The 20317-nt window shown below is 40.8% G+C and overlaps 1 long non-coding RNA gene across 1 annotated transcript in view; it reads left to right on the forward strand.

The window, feature by feature from the left end:
- Positions 1-639: 639 nt before the first annotated feature.
- The window catches only part of LOC130281869 (uncharacterized), a 41087-nt gene continuing 21409 nt past the window's right edge, over positions 640-20317 (forward strand). Inside the window, exons 1-2 of the long non-coding RNA XR_008846143.1 lie at positions 640-776; positions 15157-15287. This is a non-coding gene — a long non-coding RNA (uncharacterized LOC130281869). The remainder of the gene's footprint in view (positions 777-15156; positions 15288-20317) is intronic.

The following is a 20317-nucleotide window of genomic DNA, read 5'->3' on the forward strand; positions in this document are numbered from 1 at the left end:
TTACAAATATGTTTAACTTTCTGCCACCAGTTGATTTAAAAGAAAAAAGGTTTTCACCGGAGTACCCCTTTAAGGGTAGTTGGCGTTCCAGTGGTAAAAGGAAAGAGGACGATTATGCCCAATTGTTAATTTTATCTATTAAATAAACATTCACAACAATATAGCGCTGGTATTTATTTTTGTATTTATAACCATTTCAAAACATTTTTATGGTATACATGGATCCATAATTAATACCTGGCAGCTGCATTTTTAATAAGCACTATTGGAAGCGTTGGTATAAACATATGTATTCATGACTACATGACCACCTACCTGGTTACCTACCTGGCTTCATGGCTACCCACTTCACTACATGGCTACCTACCTGGCTTCATGGCTACCTACCTGGCTACGTGGCTACCTACCTCACAACACGGGTGGGAGGAGCATGTGAGGGGACGCATGCATAGGCGCCGCTCTAACTCACCTGGCACAGCCAGTTGCTAGCTGGATAATGATCCCGCTTTGTACCTGTGAGCTGATGCCATTCAAGCATGGAGTACGAGGAGGCTGCTGTGGGAGGTGGCTGCTGTGGTGGGGCTGCTGCTGTGGACATGTGATCAGAGCAGGAGAAGAGAACGGATGATCTGCAGTGAAGCAGTGGAGAGCTGATGGTGGAGAGGAACAGGCTGGGGGAGCTGTGACCCACGTGGGACGCCGAAGGATGGCGGGTCTCTCGGAGTAGAAGAGACGCAGAGTGGGAGCCTAGAGAAGAGTGCATGCAGACGGGAGTGGTGAGAGGAGCTGAGCTCCGGTCCATATTTCAAAATAGTCTGCCTATCTAATTGAAGCTGAGGAACTTGAACTTTGGGGAGTATCTGCTGAATTAGTGAATGGTGTAAAATCCTGCTGTTTGCCTTAAGAATTTCTCTCTCCTCATATCAGCAATTAGTAACTATTCCTCTACTAGGATTACAGTAATAAAGTAACTAACAACTTATTCTGTTACCTCAGCTTATATCCATGGAACTGCCACATGTTAATTCTTTACTAACTTTCATTGCTTAGTGATTAACTCTTTATCATCAGATAACACATTTTTGAGAAGGGATTTCTTTTCTGAAACAAGGCAGTAACTCTTTCACGAATAATAATCTGAAGTGCAATACTCATGGAATAGTAGTGGCATATTTAATGGTGGATATATGTATGGCTATCTCCGAGGACTAAACAAATCTCTTTTTTCAAGTGCTACTGCGCTATTTATGACTCTGTTTTATTATTAACAACTTACCCTGCTTCTTCAGCTTATATTTTTGGGATTGTCGCATGCTAATTTATTTTTTATTTTTTATTTTTTTAGACTGTCCTGGCTCAGTGATCAACTCTCTATTGCTAAATAACAGATATTGGGGCCTTATTCTAGAAGAAGCAACTATCTGCTAAATGCTAAGATAGGATAATAGGCTGTGTGTGTCATGATAATTTGTTATTCACCCCAATATTGACAACTTCGGCATAATAGTATCATTTAAAAATAACTTTTGTGTCTGAATAAGTATTAGCCGATTAAGGTTTTTTGCACTATTGCAGAGCAATTCTTTGTTTGTTTGTCTCCTGAAACTAAACCCCCCCGAATTGAAGATTGTAAAGATTGATGCATTGTTATAGTGAGAAGCTATCGTTATAGTAATTCTGGCGGTCTGGATAATGGGAGGGGAAAAAAAAGACGACTCTGTGTCCGGTCGCATGTCAGGTGGTTGGACATTGACCTGCCAGAAGGAGAAGGGGCGGCGAGAGGAAGCTCAGTGGAAATTTTTTTTCGATCTCCAGGGGTCAGGGGGGGGGGGGGGTGAACCAACAAGAGTCAGAAAGGAATAAAAAGGGGATAACAGCGGTGAACTCAGAGGAGGAGATAGAGGAGAATCAGGAGGAAGAAGGAACTAAAGCAATGCTCAGCAAAATATTTGAGGGGGTAGAAAAAACAAATGAAGCAATAAAGGAGGTTAAAAACCAGATAGGGGAGGTAAGACAGGATACCGTGATATTAAGGCAGGACTTCCAGAAAATTAGGGAAAGGTTGAACGAGGTAGAAGATAACACCAAAGGGATAGAGGACAGAGGAATTAGAGAGAAAGGTGGGAGAGTTGTCAGGAATATGTCAGAAATTGAATACTAAAGTGAGGGATTTAGAGGATAGAATAAGACGATCAAATGTAAGAATAGTGGGAATCCCAGAAAGACTAGAAGGTGAAGACTGCCAAGGGTTTGTTAAAAATTGGATACTGAAAGACTTTGGTGGACAAGGTCTATTAGACTTTTTTTGAGGTAGAAAGGTTCCATCAAAACCCCCCTTACCAGGGGCCAATCCGAGAATGATTCTTGTCAGGTTGCTACCGGCGACAGATAGAGATGTACATTATTTATGGGGGTATACCACGCACCGGCCTATAACACGCACCCTCATTTTAACAAGGTTATTTGGGTAAAAAAAGTTTTTTACCCAAATATCTTTGGTAAAATGAGGGTGCGTGTGTGTGCATGTGTATACCCCAATACACTTTTCTGACCCAAAGAGAAGCCCCCAGGAAAGGCAGGGGGAGAGAGGCCGTTGCTGCCCGCTTCTCTCCCCTGCCTTTCCTGGGGTCTAGAGCCCTGCTGCCGCTGCTTCTCTCCCCCTGGCTATCGGCGCCGCTGCCCTATTGCCGGCGTCGCTGCCCCATTACCTCCCTCATCCCCGGTTTTATAATTACCTGTTCGCAGGGTCGGGTCCGCGCTGCATCTGGCTCCGGCATCTCCTGTGTCGTTGCTATGCGCTGCGAGGCGCAATGACGAGTCAACGCGACGTCACTCGTCATTGCACAGCGCATAGCAACGATGCAAGAGACGCCAGAGCCAGAAGCAGCGCAGACCCGACCCCGGGAACAGGTAATTATAAAACCGGGGATGGGGGAGGCAATGGAGCAGTGGCGGCGGCGGCGGTCTCTGGACCCCAGGATAGGAAGGGGCAGAGAATCGGGCAGCGACGGCAGGTCTCTGGACCTGCAAAAGCCTCTGCAGTTCATTGATTTAAAGTGCCCGCTTTAAATCATTGAATTGCAGCGGCTTATCAGCGTATAACACGCAGATAGACTTTAGGCTAAACATTTTAGCCTAAAAAATGTGTGTTATACGCCGATAAATATGGTAATTTTGAGGGTAGCTAGAGGGGCAGATAGAGAGACCAATGGTAATAAAATAATGTTTTATGCAGATTATTCGAGGGCAACACAGCCGGAGAGGCTAACTTTTATACATGTTAAAAAAGGCTCAGAGAAGCAAATACAGGTATTCATTATTATTTCCAGCCAAACTTAGGGTGACATACAGTACAGACCAAAAGTTTGGACACACCTTCTCATTCAAAGACTTTTCTTTATTTTCATGACTATGAAAATTGCAGATTCACACTGAAGGCATCAAAACTATGAATTAACACATGTGGAATTATAGACATAACAAAAAAGTGTGAAACAACTGAAAATATGTCATATTCTAGGTGGAAAGTGTTCCCAAGTGCAGTCACAAAACCCATCAAGAGCTAGAAAGTAACTGGCTCACATGCGGAACGCTCCAGGAAAGGAAGACCAAGAGTCACCTCTGTTGCAGAGGATAAGTTCATCCGAGTCACCAACCTCAGAGATCGCAGGCTAACAGCAGCTCAGATTAGAGACCAGGTCAATGCCACACAGAGTTCTAGCAGCAGACAAATCTCTAAAACAACTGTTAGGCTAGGTTCAGACTACGGAATTTCCGACTGTCTGACTGCAAAATTTTCCGCGGCTATTTTCCGCCTCCAAAGGCGTTTTTCGGTTTCATCAGTTTCAATTTTGTCATTTCCACGAGTAATCCGCCGCTACTCCGAATGGAAATGACGCCACCAAATCCTCCTTAAATTTCTGCTGCAGAAAACAATGGGAGTGCACTGAGAGCCAAGTTCAGCCCCTTTTGAACCATGTGATCACATGACCCGACCCAGGTCCGTCAATTTTTTCAAGTTTGGCTGGGGAAGTAAGATCCGACATCATATTAAATTAGTGTGGAGAAAAAGCTGAAAGGAAGCCAAACACCAAGCCACAAGAAAAAGCACAACTCCTTGACCAAAAAGGAAAATGGAGATTGCAAACTGGATAAGGGGCTAATTTAAAAGGAAGAATGTGGGCTAGTCCAAGAACCAGTGGGCTGATCATATTTAAATTTCTGACTCATCCGCTTTCAATCTGCCTACGTTCCGCGTTCGAACAAAAATCCGCCGGGAAATGAAAGTCCCATTGAAGTCAATGGGATTCTGCGGCGGAAATCCGTCTGAAGAAAGAGCACCTCCTTTCTTCATGTGGAAATTTTCAGGCGGAAATTAGGCACGCAAATTCCGAGTTAAAAAATCCGAAGTATGAACAGGTGCACGGAAATCCCATTGACTCCCATGTACTTTTTAGCAAGCGGAATTTTGGACGGAAATTTTAAAACAGAATTTCTGTCGGAAATTCCGTAGTCGGAACCTAGCCTGCTCTTTCTTCAGACGGATTTCCGCCGCAGAATCCCATTGACTTCAATGGGACTCTCATTTCCCGGCGGATTTTTGTTTGAACGCGGAACGTCGGCAGATTGAAAGCGGATTACATGCGGAAAATCCGTATGGATTTGAGTCAGAAATTTAAATATGATCAGCCCACTGGTCCTTGGACTAGCCCACATTCTTCCTTTTAAATACGCCCCTTATCCAGTTTGCAATCTCCATTTTCCTTTTTGGTCAAGGAGTTGTTGCTTTTTCTTGGGGCTTTGTGTTTGGCTTCCTTTCAGCTTTTTCTCCACACTATTTTAATATAATGTCGGATCTTACTTATGCAGCAAAAAAGTCCCCTTGGGTTATGGGTTTAAACACTTAATTTTCCAATCCCCCTCTGGGAGGGAACCCCCCCCCCCTTTTGAGGAACATTACCCTAACTGATAACCCAATAAAAAATTAACTTTTATTTGTATTCATTTAAAATCTGTAGCAAGTATGAAAACTTAATGAGTAGTTAAAACTTTCAGGAAATACAGCGTGTCTTCTGGTAAAAGCCCACTAGGTGGTGCTACAGTGTTGGTTGTGGAGCTAATTGTTTCTCGCTATGCAGGGTCAGTATCTAGTCTGTACCACTGCATGGTAACTCCATACTTTAACATCTGCTATATTCCTGTCTAAAATGTAAAGAAATTGATCTTACTTCCCCAGCCAAAAAAATTGACAGACCTGGGTCGGGTCATGTGATCACATGTTCCAAAAGGGGCCGAACTTGGCTCTCAGTGCACTCCCACTGTTTTCTGCGTCAAATTTAAGCGGAAATTTAAGGCAGATTTGGTGGCGTCATTTCCATTCGGAATAGCAGCGGATTACCCGCGGAAATGACAAAATTACGCATGAAACTGAAAAACGCCTTTGGAGCTATTGTAGTGGAAAATTTTGCAGGCAGACAGTCGGAAATTCCGTAGTCTGAACCTAGCCTTAAGAGGAGACTGTGTGAATTAGGCCTTCGTGGTAGAATATCTGCTAGGAAACCACTGCTAAGGACAGGCAACAAGCAGAAGAGACTTGTTTGGGCTAAAGAACACAAGGAATGGACATTAGACCAGTGGCAATCTGTGCTTTGGTCTGATGAGTCCAAATTTGAGATCTTTGGTTCCAACCACCATGTGTTTGTGCGACGCAGAAAAGGTGAACGGATGGACTCCACATGCCTGGTTCCCACCATGAAGCATGGAGGAGGAGGTGTGATGGTGTGGGGTTGCTTTGCTGGTGACTAGAGATGAGCGAACTTACAGTAAATTTGATTAGTCACAAACTTCTCGGCTTGGCAGTTGATGACTTATTCTGCATAAATGAGTTCAGCTTTCAGGTGCTCCGGTGGGCTGGAAAAGGTTGATACAGTCCTAGGAAAGAGTCTCCTAGGACTGTATCCACCTTTTCCAGCCCACGGGAGCACCTGAAAGCTGAACTCATTTATGCAGGATAAGTCATCAACTGCCGAGCCGAGAAGTTCGTGACAAATCAAATTTACTGTAAGTTCGCTCATCTCTACTGGTGACACTGTTGGGGATTTATTCAAAATTGAAGGCATACTGAAACAGCATGGCTACCGCAGCATCTTGCAGCGGCATGCTATTCCATCCAGTTTGCATTTAGTTGAACCATCATTTATTTTTCAACAGGACAATGACCCCAAACACACCTCCAGGCTGTGTAAGGGCTATTTGACCAAGAAAGAGAGTGATGGGTAGTGTTGCTCGCGAATATTAGCAATGCGAATTTTATTCGCGAATATCGCATATTCGCGAATTCGCGAATATAGCACTATATATTCGTAATTACAAATATTCGTTTTTTTTTCACAGTACACATCTCAGTGATCACCCCTCTCAGTGTGGGGTAAGAAGGCTCTAATACTACTGTGTGAGACTGGCGTGCGAATGTTTGCGTGTGCGAAAATTTGCATATGCAAATTTTTGCTTATGCTAATTTTTGTATATGTTAATTTTCGCATATGCTAGTATTCGCATACGTGAATTTTCGCATATGCAAAAATAAAACATGAATATTACGAATATGCTAATTTTGCGAATATATGACGAATATTCATCCATATATTCGTGAAATGTCGCAAATTCGAATATGGCCTATGCCGCTCAACACTAGTGATGGGGTGCTGCGCCAGATGACTTGGCCTCCACAGTCACCAGACCTGAACCCAATGAAGGCAAAAGGGCCAACAAGTGCTAAACATCTCTGGGAACTCCTTCAAGACTGTTGGAAGACCATTTCAGGTGACTACCTCTTGAAGCTCATCAAGAGAATAAGTGTGCAAAGCAGTAATCAAAGCAAAAGGTGGCTACTTTGAAGAACCTAGAATATGACATATTTTCAGTTGTTTCACACTATTTTGTTTTGTCTATAATTTCACATGTGTTAATTCATAGTTTTGATGCCTTCAGTGTGAATCTACAATTTTCATAGTCATGAAAATAAAGAAAATTCTTTGAAAGAGAAGGTGTGTCCAAACTTTTGGTCTGTACTGTATAAAGATAAGTCGTGTTTTTTTGCCTCAGTAAAGGAAGTAAATGAGTGACTGGAAAAGGAAGGGATCAGGTAAAAAGAAACAAATTAATTTCCCCTGTAGATAAGGAATTAAACATATTGCTGTAATACAAGGGGAAAAAGTTATAAGCTAGCTGGCTGACCGGGTGGGTGGGGGGGGGCTCAAGATAGAGGATTGGCAGAAAAAGTTTTTGGCAATGCCAGAGGAAGGGGAGGGTTGGCAGGAGGGGGAGTTTTTTTTTTTTTTTTTCCTTTCTCTCTCTTTCTTCTTTCTCTTCCCAAACGCTTGAATGAAGGTACTGGTTTGGAATGTAAGGAGGCTGGTGGATAGAGTGAGATGCACAGCAATCTATAAAGTAATTGAGAAACATCTACCAGGTATTATTTGTCTATTAGAGACACACTATTTTGCAGAGGAAGTAGGTCGCATAACAATTCCATTCAGTACACACCTGTTACTCTATAGGGGTGTGTTAATACACAAAGGGTTGAAGGTAGAGGTGTTGAACTCATAAGTAGACAAAGAAGGAAGGTATGTATTTCCGGTGTTAAATTGGGAGTGAAAAGGACTGTTGTTCTCTCTCGTCTATGTGCCACCCCCCTTTTCATTAGGAATATTTCAAGAATCATGTCGGTTTGCTAACAATAAAGGAGGTATCTAAATTATGGTGATGGGAGATATTAATGCAGTAATGAATGAAGGTAAAAATAGATTAAGGAAAGGGAGACAAAATTTGAGTGGTGGAACAACAGGATTACAGAGAACAGTGGAGGAATTAGGATGGGTGGATTACTGGAGAGAGAGGAACCTGGAATTCAGAACATATTCATGCTATAATAAATCTAAGGAAACATTGGTCCTCATTTACTAAGATTGTCGGGTTTTTACTAGTGGGAAAAGTTGTTTCAGACATGCAGGATTCCTCTCTATTTACTACTGGGAAAAGTCGGGAACATTTTCTGACCAGCTTTTTCTAGGTCGATATTTCCAGCCATTTACCCACAGGATTTTTCTTCCATAGTAAATCGGTCGGGTTGTGAAACCACGCCTCTTTTGACAGACCACGCCCCTTTTTCGGGTTTGTCGGATTTTTCAGGCGCAGACTGTCGCACACTGTAGCACACTGGCGCAGACATGTCTCAGACATGTCTCAGGCAAAATAACCAGACAAAAACTGGTCGGTTTCAGCTTAGTAAATGAGGCCCATTATCTCGCATAGTTACATAGTTAGTACGGTCGAAAAAAGACATATGTCCATCAAGTTCAACCAGGGAATTGAAGGGTAGGGGTGTGGCGCGATATTGGGGAAGGGATGGGATTTTATATTTCTTCATAAGCATTAATGTTATTTTGTTCCAGGAATGTATCTAATCCTGTTTTAAAGCTGTTAATTTTTCCTGCTGTGACCAGTTCCTGAGGTAGACTGTTCCATAAGTTCACAGTTCTCATGGTAAAGAAGGCGTGTCGCCCCTTGAGACTAAACTTTTTCTTCTCTAGACGGAGGGAGTGCCCCCTCGTCCTTTGTTTTTTTTTAACCTGGAACAGTTTTTCTCCATAATTTTTGTATGGGCCATCAATATACTTATATACGTTTATCATACCCCCCCCTTAAACGTCTCTTCTCAAGACTAAACAATTGTAACTCCTTTAATCGCTCCTCGTAGCTAAGATGTTCCATGCCCCATATTAGTTTAGTCGCGCATCTCTGCACCCTTTCCAGCTCCACAGTGTCCCTTTTATGAACAGGCGACCAAAACTGAACAGCATATTCCAGGTGAGGTCGTACCAATGCTTTATAAAGGGGGAGTATTATGTCCCTGTCCCTTGAGTCCATGCCTCTTTTGATACATGACAATATCCTGCTGGCTTTGGAAGCAGCAGCCTGACATTGCTTGCTATTCTGTAGTCTGTGATCTACAAGTACACCCAGATCCTTCTCTACCAGTGACTCTGCCAGTTTAATCCCCCCTAAGACATACGATGCATGCATGTTATTAGTACCCAGATGCATAACTTTACATTTATCCACATTGAACCTCATTTGCCAAGTGGATGCCCAGACACTTAGTCTATCCAAGTCATCCTGTAACTTATGCACATCCTCTATAGACTGTACCGTGCTACAAAGCTTGGTGTCATCTGCAAAGATAGAAACAGAGCTGTTAATACCATCCTCTATATCATTGATAAATAAATTAAACAACAGCGGGCCCAGTACTGAACCTTGGGGTACACCACTAATAACCGGGGACCAATCAGAGTACGAATCATTGACCACCACTCTCTGGGTACGATCCATGAGCCAGTGTTCAATCCAGTTACAAACTAAAATTTCCAAACCCAAAGACCTTAACTTACCTGTCAGACATCTATGAGGGACAGTATCAAATGCTTTAGCAAAATCCAGAAACACTATATCCACAGCCATTCCTCTGTCAAGGCTTCTACTCACCTCTTCATAAAAGCAAATTAGATTGGTTTGACAACTTCTATCCTTAGTAAACCCATGCTGGCTATCACTTATAATACAATTATCCCCTATGTATTCCTGTATGTAATCCCTTATAAGTCCTTCAAACAATTTACCCACAATGCACGTTAAACTTACCGGTCTATAGTTTCCTGGGGAAGACCTAGTGCCCTTCTTGAAGATTGGTACCACATTCGCCTTGCGCCAGTCCCTTGGCACAATACCAGACACCAGGGAATCTCTAAATATCATAGACATGATAATTGGGGATAGGGAGATTATGCCATGGGTAAAGGGTATAAAATATGAGTCCCGGAGTATATCTGATCATACACCAGTAATGCTACAAATGGTTAAAGGGGTTATCCAGGAAAAAACTTTTTTTTATATATCAACTGGCTCCAGAAAGTTAAACAGATTTGTAAGTTACTTCTATTAAAAAATCTTAATCCTTTCAGTACTTATGAGCTTCTGAAGTTAAGGTTGTTCTTTTCTGTCTAAGTGCTCTCTGATGACACGTGTCTCGGGAACCGCCCAGTTTAGAAGCAAATCCCCATAGCAAACCTCTTCTAAACTGAGACAGGTGTCATCAGAGAGCACTTAGACAGAAAAGGACAACTTTAACTTCAGAAGCTCCTAAGTACTGAAAGGATTAAGATTAGTTAATTTACAAATCTGTTTAACTTTCTGGAGCCAGTTGATATATAAAAAAAAAGTTTTTTCCTGGATAACCCCTTTAATGGAAAAATACACCAGACAAGTACCAGAATAGATCCATTTTGGGTAGAAGTATGGGGAGAGGATAGTGAGGTAGGGGATAAAATAAAAGCATACTTCGAGATTAATGATGGAACAACCTCATAGGGGATATTTTGGGATGCTTTCAATGCAGTATTGCGAGGCATTTGTGAAGAGAGAATGGGAAGGATGAAGAAAAGAACAAGGAAAGAGGAGGAAGAGATGGTAAAGAAAGTAGAGGAATTAGAACAGAGCTTTGTAGGAACAAGGCTGGAAAAAGATAGAAAAGAAAGAGAGAAGGTAGTAGGGAAATATTAACATCTGGAGCAAAGAAAACACTGTTCCAGGCAGAAAAGAAGAGACATTTAGAAGAAGGAAAAACGTTAATAGCAGCCGTTACGAATAAAAAGGGGCAGATAGTGAAAGAACAGGAAGGAATCACAAATTTTTTTCTAAAATTCTATAAACAGTTATATACCTCACAGTTAAAAGTAGGGCAGGAAGAAATACGAAAATACGTGGAGGAATGTGAGTTTACAAAATTGACAAAGGAAGCAGCGGATACGTAAGAAGGGGAGATTACAGAAAGTTAAGTATGGAAGGTGGTAAAAAAAAGGCACCCAGATCAAAGGCTCCGGGCCCGGATGGGACACCATTCGGGCTATATAAAAAGTATGCGAGTATTTTAGTTCCTAGATTAGTGGAACTATTTTAAGACATCTTAAAGAGAGGAATACTTCCCCCCTCAGTGAAGGAAACAGTGATAACATTAATTCTTAACCCCTTAAGGACGCAGCCCATTTGGGCCTTAAGGACGCAGACAATTAAATTTTTACGTTTTCGTTTTTTCCTCCTCGCCTTCAAAAAATCATAACTCTTTATATTTTCATCCAGAGACTAGTATGAGGGCTTGTTTTTTGCGTGACCAGTTGTCCGTTGTAATGTCATCACTCACTTTACCATAAAATGTATGGCGCAACAAAAAAATACTATTTGTGTGGTGAAATGAAAAAGAAAACCGCAATTTTGCTAATTTTGGAAGGTTTCGTTTTCACGCCGTACAATTTACCATAAAATTTACATATGTTCTTTATTCTTTGGGTCAATACGATTAAAATTATACAATGATAACATTCTTTTCTATTACTGTTGAGCTTTAAAAAAATCGGAAACGTTTTAACCAAATTAGTACGTTTATAATCCTCCCATTTTGAAGACCTATAACTTTTTCATTTTTCCGTATAAGCGGCGGTATGAGGGCTCATTTTTGCACTGTTATCTGTACTTTTTATCAATACCATATTTGCTTATATAGAACTTTTAATCAATTTTTTATAATTTTTTTGGGAATAAAATGTTATAAAAAAGCATCTATTTTGGACTTTTTTTTATCATTTTTACGTTCACGCCATTCACCGTACGGTATCATTAAAATTTTATTTTAAAAGTTCAGATATTTACGCACGTGGCGATACCAAATATGTATATAAAATATTTTTTTTAACACTTTTTGGGGGTGAAATAGGGAAAATGGGACAATTTACGTTTTTATTGGGAGAGGGGTTTTTCAAATTTTTTTTACATATTTTTTTTTTTACTTTTTTTACTTTTATTTTTACACTTTAATATTCCCCATAGGGGACTATTTATAGCAATCATTTGATTGCTAATGCTGTTCAGTGCTATGTATAGGGCATAGAACTGATCGGTGTTATCGGCTATCTTCTGCTTTGGTCTGCTCGATCTCAGACCAGAGCAGAAAACGCAGAGAGATGGACAGAGGCAGTTGAGGGGACCTCCGTCAACCATTACAGGTGATCGGATCGCCGCGGCAGCGCTGCGGGCGATCCGATCGTCCACATTAACCTGTTCAGGACCCATGTTGTACCGGTATGTCATGGGACCCTTGTAGTTAAGGAACCATGACGTCCTGTACGTCCATGGGAATTTCGGTCCCGGGTCAATTCCGGGTCATACGGGTCTATGTCGAATAATACAATAATGAGAAAATAAGGCAGATCGGGGTTGTCCAAGACACCCACGATCCCCCTGAAGGGAAAGGAGTGAGTTGGCATTATCGGCCATCTTCTGCTCTGGTCTGCGGGAAGGCAGATCAGAGCAGAAGATGCCGGGAAGGCAGCAGAGGCAGGGGAGGGGACCTCTGTCTGCCGCACTGGAAGATCGGATCGCCGCGGCAGCGCTGCAGGTGATCCCACCATCCATTTTAGTGACCACGATGCTGCAGATGCTGTGATCTGTATTGATCACGGCATCTGAGGGGTTAATGGCTATCATCCGCGGGATCAGGCGGATCCCTGGCTGCGATCAGCAGCCAGGACCTGCCGCGCATGATCCGGGCATCGCTCCGATGCTCGCGGTTATGCTTAGGACATAAATGTACGTCCTGGTGCGTTAAGTACCACCTCACCAGGATGTACATTTAAGTCCTGCATCGTTAAGGGGTTAAACCTGGAAAAGATGAATATGAGCCGGACGCGTATAGGCCAATCTCGCTGCTAAACACTGATACGAAGATATTGGCAAAGATTCTAGCAGTGAGATTGGCGAAGGTAATGCCCTTACTAATTTCAAAAGATCAATGTGGATTTATGAGTGAAAGAACTACGGCAGATAATGTGAGAAGATTGTTTGGAAATCTGCAGATGAGGAAGGAGGGTGGGGACTGCTCCATCCTGTCATTAAACACGGTTAAAGGGATACTCCCGTGGAAAACTTTTTTTTTTCAATCAACTGGTGCCAGAAAGTTAAACAGATTTGTAAATCACTTCTATTAAAAAATCTTAATCCTTCCAGTACTTTTTAGGAGCTGTATACTAAAGAGAAATCCAAAAAAGAAATGCATTTCCTCTGATGTCCTGACCACAGTGCTCTCTGCTGACTTCTGCTGTCCATTTTAGGAACTGTCCAGTCACCATATGTTTGCTATGGGGATTTTTTCCTGCTCTGGACAGTTCATGAAACAGACAGCAGAGGTCAGCAGAGAGCACTGTGGTCATGACATCAGAGGAAATGCATTTTTTTTGGATTTCCCTTTGGTATAAAGCCCCTAAAAGTACTGGAAGAATTAAGATTTTTTAATTGAAGTGATTTACATATCTCTTTAACTTTTTGGCACCAGTTGATTTAAAAAGAAAAGTTTTCCACAGGAGTACCCCTTTAAGGCCTTTGACAGGGTGGAGTGTTCCTACCTCTGGACAGTAATGAGGGGATATGGGTTTGGGGAAGGATTTATGAAATGGATGAATTTTGTATGATTCCCCTAGGGCAGCGGTTCTGATAAATGGTGTGCAATCGGAAAGGATTTCAATTGACCAGAGGAGCCAGACAAGGCTGTCCTCTGTCCCCCATATCTTTGCCCTATATATTGAGCATTTGGCAGTAAGGATCAGGAATAACAATATGCTAGAGAGGTTTGGATGTCGGGGGACAGAGGACAGAGTATCACTCTTTGCGGATGATATATTGCTTTATATTCGAAATACACAGCAGACATTGAAGGAGATTATAGTGGAAATAGAGGAATTCGGGAATAAATCAGGATTAAGTGTAAATTTGAACAAAACTGTATTAATGCCATTAGACAAGCAAATGTCCCATGAGAGACTCAAGGTAATAAGAGATGGAGAAACGTTTAAGTATTTAGGAATAAATGTAGGAAAGCAAGTTCAAAAATATCCGGAACTAAGTGTCTGGCCCAAATAAAAAATTTGGTTAGGTCTACCACTTAGTATGGCGGACAGGATTGGCCTATTGAAGTTGATAATTTTACCTCAGATACTGTTTGTGTGCACCAATAGTCCGATATGGTTAGGAGATCGAATTTTTAAAGCAATTGAAACCATGGAAAGAGAACTTGTCTGGAAGGGGAAAAAACAAGAATGAAAATTAAGTTATCTAAGTAGAGGGGTGAATAATGGAGGACTAGCTGTTCCAGATTTTAGACTATATTATATAGCAGCACAGTTGAAGTATGTAAAGAAATGGAAAAAAACAGATGTCTTTGCGAACATGATAAAAAGAAAACAAGATGAGTGTGAGGAAACGGGAGAATTCCTAGAATCTAAGTTGGGCGGAAAAGAAGCCATAGAGGAAATGGTGGGTAAAGTATGGGAACAAATGAAAAAAGTAATGAAGGTGAAAGGTTCATTTGTATAGACAAGATTATTTAATAACACAAGATTTAAAGAATTAGAGGGGCAGGAATGGCGGTTTTGGAGTAAATATAATTTGAAATATGTAGCACAATTTTTTGAGGAAGACAAACTCAGAACATTTGATGATCTGAGCGCACAGTATAAAACTCCTAGCAACATGATGTCACTATTTAGGTATGCACAGTTAAGGGAGACAATCAAAAAAAATAGATAAGAAAGAGGAATTGAGAAATAATGACTGCCCGATAATGAAGGTGTTAAGGGAAGGCACAGATTAAAAAAAAAAAAAATCTAAGATGTACAAAATAATGGTGTATGTTAAAAATAAGGGAGAAAGGCACTTTAGTATAAAAGAATGGGAGAAGGATATAGGACCAGTAACAGAAAGGGAATGGAGGGGAATTTGGGAAGAGAATCTGAATATTATTAAAAAAACAGTTCACATAGAGTTACACCATTTTTTATAACACATAGGTTATATTACACGCCGCAACTCCTCGGAAAAATAGATAAACTTAAAAAATATAAATGCCCAAGATGTAAGAATGAAGGAAAGGGGTTCTTCCATATGTATTATGAGTGTCCTGTGCTTAAAGAATTCTGGATGGAGGTGCTAAGGATGACAGAAGGAAGGCTAGAATTGAAAAAAGGAGATAAACTATTATTTTTTGTTTACTAGGGTGAGAAAGAACGTAAGGAAGAAAGATGGACAAGATTTTAAGAGGGAAAGTTCAATTTGCAACACGACTATTGGTGGCAAGAAAATGGATGTCTAAAGAAGCTCCAAATATTGATGAACTTAAGGCTACAGTATGCAATTCTCATTGTTTATTTGTCTTTTTTAAATGTTTTTTTCCTTCCTGATTTTTGATTCTCCTCCCCCGCTCCCCTTTTTCTTCCAAGTTAGAATGGAAATTGAGTGATCAAGAGCTCTTGCACTGGATTAAGTGAATTAAATAAATATGAGTAGTACCCCCCAATAAAATGAAATAATAAACTAAAAAGAAAAAGGGGCAAAATAGTTGTTTCAAAGGTCCTCTCCGAGATTCTTGATCCTGGAGGGTGGGTAATAAACGTATCAGCAGTGGAGCACAAGCAGTCAGGGAGGAGTGGGGCGTGAAGGCGCAGTGCTCCTTGCTGGCAAGGAGTGGAAATTTGGTTTTAAAAAAATAAAATAAATAAAAAACATTTTAAAAAAAGGGGAAAAGGAGAAAGGGAAAGGAAGGAATAGGGAAAAGGAAAAAAGAAAAAAAAAGAGAAAGGAAAAAAAGAAAAGAAAAAAAGGGGATTGAAGGATGATATGTATGGTAAAGATTGACTAGGAGAAAGAGAGAGAGGAAATGAGCAATGCGGTTGGGTCTGGATTGAAAGTTGGATTCTGAGGACGAGAGAGGAGATAAATGTTACTTTCCTATCCTGTTTGGTTCTAACGATAGGAAGGTTTATTTAGGGGGGAGGTAGGTGGGGGAGAGGAGGAGAGGTAGTATTAGATAAGGTTAAAGGTATATTTAAATGGGAGGGTCGGACAGGGCACTGGAACCGGATTAAAGAAATTGGGGGGGGGGGGAGGGGTAAAAAGGAAACTTTTTGTGAAATATTGATAATAGATAAAGAAAATGGAAATGTGATTTTATATACGGAAAGTATAATTGTTGTTGAAATAAATAAATAAAAACATGGCTACCTACTTGGTACCTGGCTACCAATTTACCTACTTACCCACATTATTACCTACCTACTTATTTATCTACTTACATACGTACAGACTTACATACCTACCTTTCTACATAGCTACTTTTCTAGCTACCTGGCTTTTTACTTACCTACCTACCTACATACTTAACTACCTACTTTTTCACCTAGCTACTTTGCTACCTTCCTCCTTACCTTCTTATCCAGCTTGCTAACTTCCTTTTTACCTACATAGCTATTTAACTAGCTACCTGGCTACCCACCTACCTGGCTATAAACCTACCTACCTAGCTTCCAACTTACCTACCTTGCCATGAACCTACCTACATAGCTATCTACCTGGTTACCAAACTACCTACATAGCTACCTTCCAACATAGCTCTCTACCTAGCTACCTACCTACTTATTAACCTACCTGGCTACCTAATTACCTGGCTAACTACTTACTTAGCTATCTACCTACTTATCTACCTATGTACTGGGATAACCAGCTACCTAGTTATCTACATAGCTACCTACCCACAAACATGAGGGGGAATGGTTGTACCTACCAAAGGATGTATTTACCTACCTGCCTATATACCTGACTTTGGGAAACTACCTGAAAAGGAACTAAGGGTACATTCACACTACGATTTGAGGCATATGGCAGCTGGATTCAGTGGGAGAATTAAAAAAACGGCTACTGCTATATCCCCATAATTCCAAATTACCCATGAGGGGTTTCCCCGGGAATATATTATACTTTCTCAAATTCCCACTCAGGCTCGCAGCCTCCTGGGACTAATTTCCCAAACTCGGGAACCCTAAAAGTAAATTTTACTTTTATTGTTTTCAGTTATAATTTTGTGATTTGTGAGAACTCAAAAATGAATGTGGGTTAAAACCACAGTCATTGGGTCAGTATGGGGCTGATATATTCCCATTTAAGTTGAGGTATGATTCCTCCTATCCAGAGACCCCCTCTGTATTATAGGATTCATTCCTTTTGATTCAGCTCTATTTAGATTATTTTCATGATTCAATGTCCCAATGCTGCAATTAACACATACACAATGACACTTCCTCCCCTGATATTTCGCATGCCATAACTGGCTTTATCAAGGGTCAAGGTGCAACTTAAATGGGAATATATTAACCCTATACTTACCCAATGACTGTGGTTTTAACCCACATAGTTGTTCTCAAAAATCACAAAATTTTTACTGTAAACAATAAAAGTGAAATTTTATTTTAGGGTTCCCGAGTTTGGGAAATTAGTCCCAGGAGGGCGCGAGCCTGATTGGGAATTTTAGAAAGTACTGCTATATCCCCACGATAACTGCGCCATACCATATTCTTTTCAACGAGCCAGACGGAGTCAGCTAGTGACTCCAGTCGGCTAATTTTTTAACCTTATCAGTTTTTGTTGCCAGACTAAAAACCGTGGTCTGCTGCAGTTTTAGTCTAGCAACAAAAATTAATATGGCTAAAAAATGAGCAAACTGGAGTCTCTAGCTGACTCCATCCGGCTCATTGAAATGAATGAGGTATGGTGGGGATACGGCAGGCTTTTAAATTCTCCTTCAGGCTTCCGTATGCCCCAAATCACAATGTGTATGCACCCTATCTTATGTGGGACATAACTACCTGTCTACTGTTGGGAATATACCTACTTAATGGGTGACCTACTATCCTACCCACTTTTGTTGTGCAGTGCAACTTAAAGGGGTGGTCCAGCAAAAATCACTTATCCTCTATCCACAGGATAAGGGATAAGTGTCTGATCGTTGGGGGCCTGATCGCTTCTGGGACCATCCCCCCCAAAGCAAAGACCCTGCTGCAGACTGAATGCATTCTATTCACTCTCTATGGGAGCACTGGAGATGTAGAGTGTTGTTCTCAGCATTTCCAGCGCTCCCATAGAGCGACAACAAAAGCAACATTTGCAGCATTTCCAGCGCTCCTCTCAGAATCGTCGGGGGTCCCAGTGCTCAGACCCCGCAAAATCAGACATTTATCCCCTATCTTGTGGATATGGGATTAGTTTTTTCTTTTTTCCCCAACCACCCTTGTCACAGTAAACCAGTGATCTGCTTTACTGCAACATCTTGCTGAGCTGAGCACTATGCGCTGGACCAACAAGGTAATTAACTTAACTCTTTGGTTACCATACAATAATCAAGCAATCTGTAAAGATCGCTGTATTGCTGTAACCTGTACTAGACTGAGTGCTATGTGCTGGCCCAGCAAGGAAAGAGTTATTTGTGCTGCTGAGCAGTGCTGATTAACTCTATGTGAGATATACAGTATATCCATGGTTGGCTGTACATACTGTATACAGCAAGTAGCCAGATGTCCAATTACCACCCTGGCTCCTGCTCCGGCCTTGTCCGGTGTAGCCTGCCTCTAGTGAGGACCTCATGTGTGATTGACTCTAATAGTGCAGTTGATGCACTACTGTGCCTACATTTAAATATTAAAATGCGGCTCCTGGTGCACTCACAGTGTGGCCTAGCCCCGAGTGCACCATGACATCTAGCCCACATCTTCAAGGTAATGTCCTCTATGTAAATATTAATTTTCTATTATGTACCGTCAGTTCATATTGTCAATTGTGCTGCTTACATAGGAAAAGATGGCCGAGCTATGAAGCAGAACTGCTAGCTACTTTAGGATGTTCCCTAGTAAGATCTCACTGTGCATGCAAGTTATATATGAAAAGGGTGTTAAACTAGGAAATGTGGGCTGAATATCAAGGTGCACTTGGAGCTAAGGATCCCCAATTGCACCAATAGCCTAACTTGCATATTTAGATTTTTGCCCATAACAAAGGAATCTGGCCAAGGATTGAAAAATGGTAAAAAAAAACGTTTTTATCAGCATGACTAACAGGTTAGCATGGATGAGGCTGATGACAGATGCCCTTAAATAAAAACATACGACAGATTCTTCTAATTTTATGGGTGGGGGTCAGCAAAAAATATATTTATAAAATCCAGACTTAGGTAGTTTCATATGTTTGTTATCTGTTATCTTTTCAGTTAGCCATTAAAAGACATCAGAAACTAAGGACTCTCAATTGTGATATTTTTTATCTGCTGGCACGGTACATAGATATCACTATGTTTACACAACCTTTGCCTGCCTCATACGCAAATGCCAAAAAGAATTGCATTTCCTGATGTGTATCTAACTAAACACTACAGTAATTTATATATGAATGGCCAATATCAGAAACATAGTAAATTATTTTTTAAATATCTACATTCCTATATTAACCCTTTCAGGACATCGAGCGTAAAGATACGCCCTTGTGTCCTGGTACTTAAAATGTACCCGTCAGATCCAATAAAAAAAACATTTTTTAAATATATCACTCAGTTACTAATCCTGACCATGTACATCAAATTTTTATGTGTCCAGCACCTTTATTTTTTTTTATTACACTTTTAATTTAGCTCACTAATCTGAATTCCATTCAAAGAGAGGGGTGTGGCCTCACTGTGCAGGTCTCCGCTCCCTCCCTCAGTATGCTGTCTGCTCACATCTCCCCTAGCATTAGCAAAACTACAACTCCCAACAGTAGCGGGACACAAGCTGACAGTGGGAGGATGTTCCCTACAGCTGTGATCCCTGGCTGGGATTAAGTGAGCTAAAAGTTTGTAAAATTACATAAAAACCCATCCCCTAATAAAAAATAAAATCACCTTTATTTTCCCATTTTACCAATTTTTTATTTTTTATTTACATATTTGGCATCGCTGCATACAAAATTGTCCAAAGTATGAAAATATTATGTGTATGATCTTGAACTGTAAACAGCATAGACATAAAAAATACAGAACACCAAAAATAGTGATTTTTAATTGCATCATATTTTTTTTTTTTTATATTGAAAAGAGATCAAAAAGTCCCATGAAAACATAAGTTAGAGTCTGAAAAATTATCCCCCTCTAGGCTCTACTTCTCTGGATGGAATCACACAAGGGATGGTTCAGAAAAAAGATGATTTTTTTTATTTTTTACCAGTTGGTAAAAAATAAAAAATTCATCTTTATTTTGAACCATCCCTTGTGTGATTCCATCCGGAGAAATAGTGCCTAGAGGGGGATAATTTTCCAGACTCTCTCTTTACCATTTGTGGACGGACATCCATACCCACTGCA

This window comes from Hyla sarda, chromosome 7, assembly GCF_029499605.1.
Source record: "Hyla sarda isolate aHylSar1 chromosome 7, aHylSar1.hap1, whole genome shotgun sequence".
NCBI classification, from domain to species: domain Eukaryota; kingdom Metazoa; phylum Chordata; class Amphibia; order Anura; family Hylidae; genus Hyla; species Hyla sarda.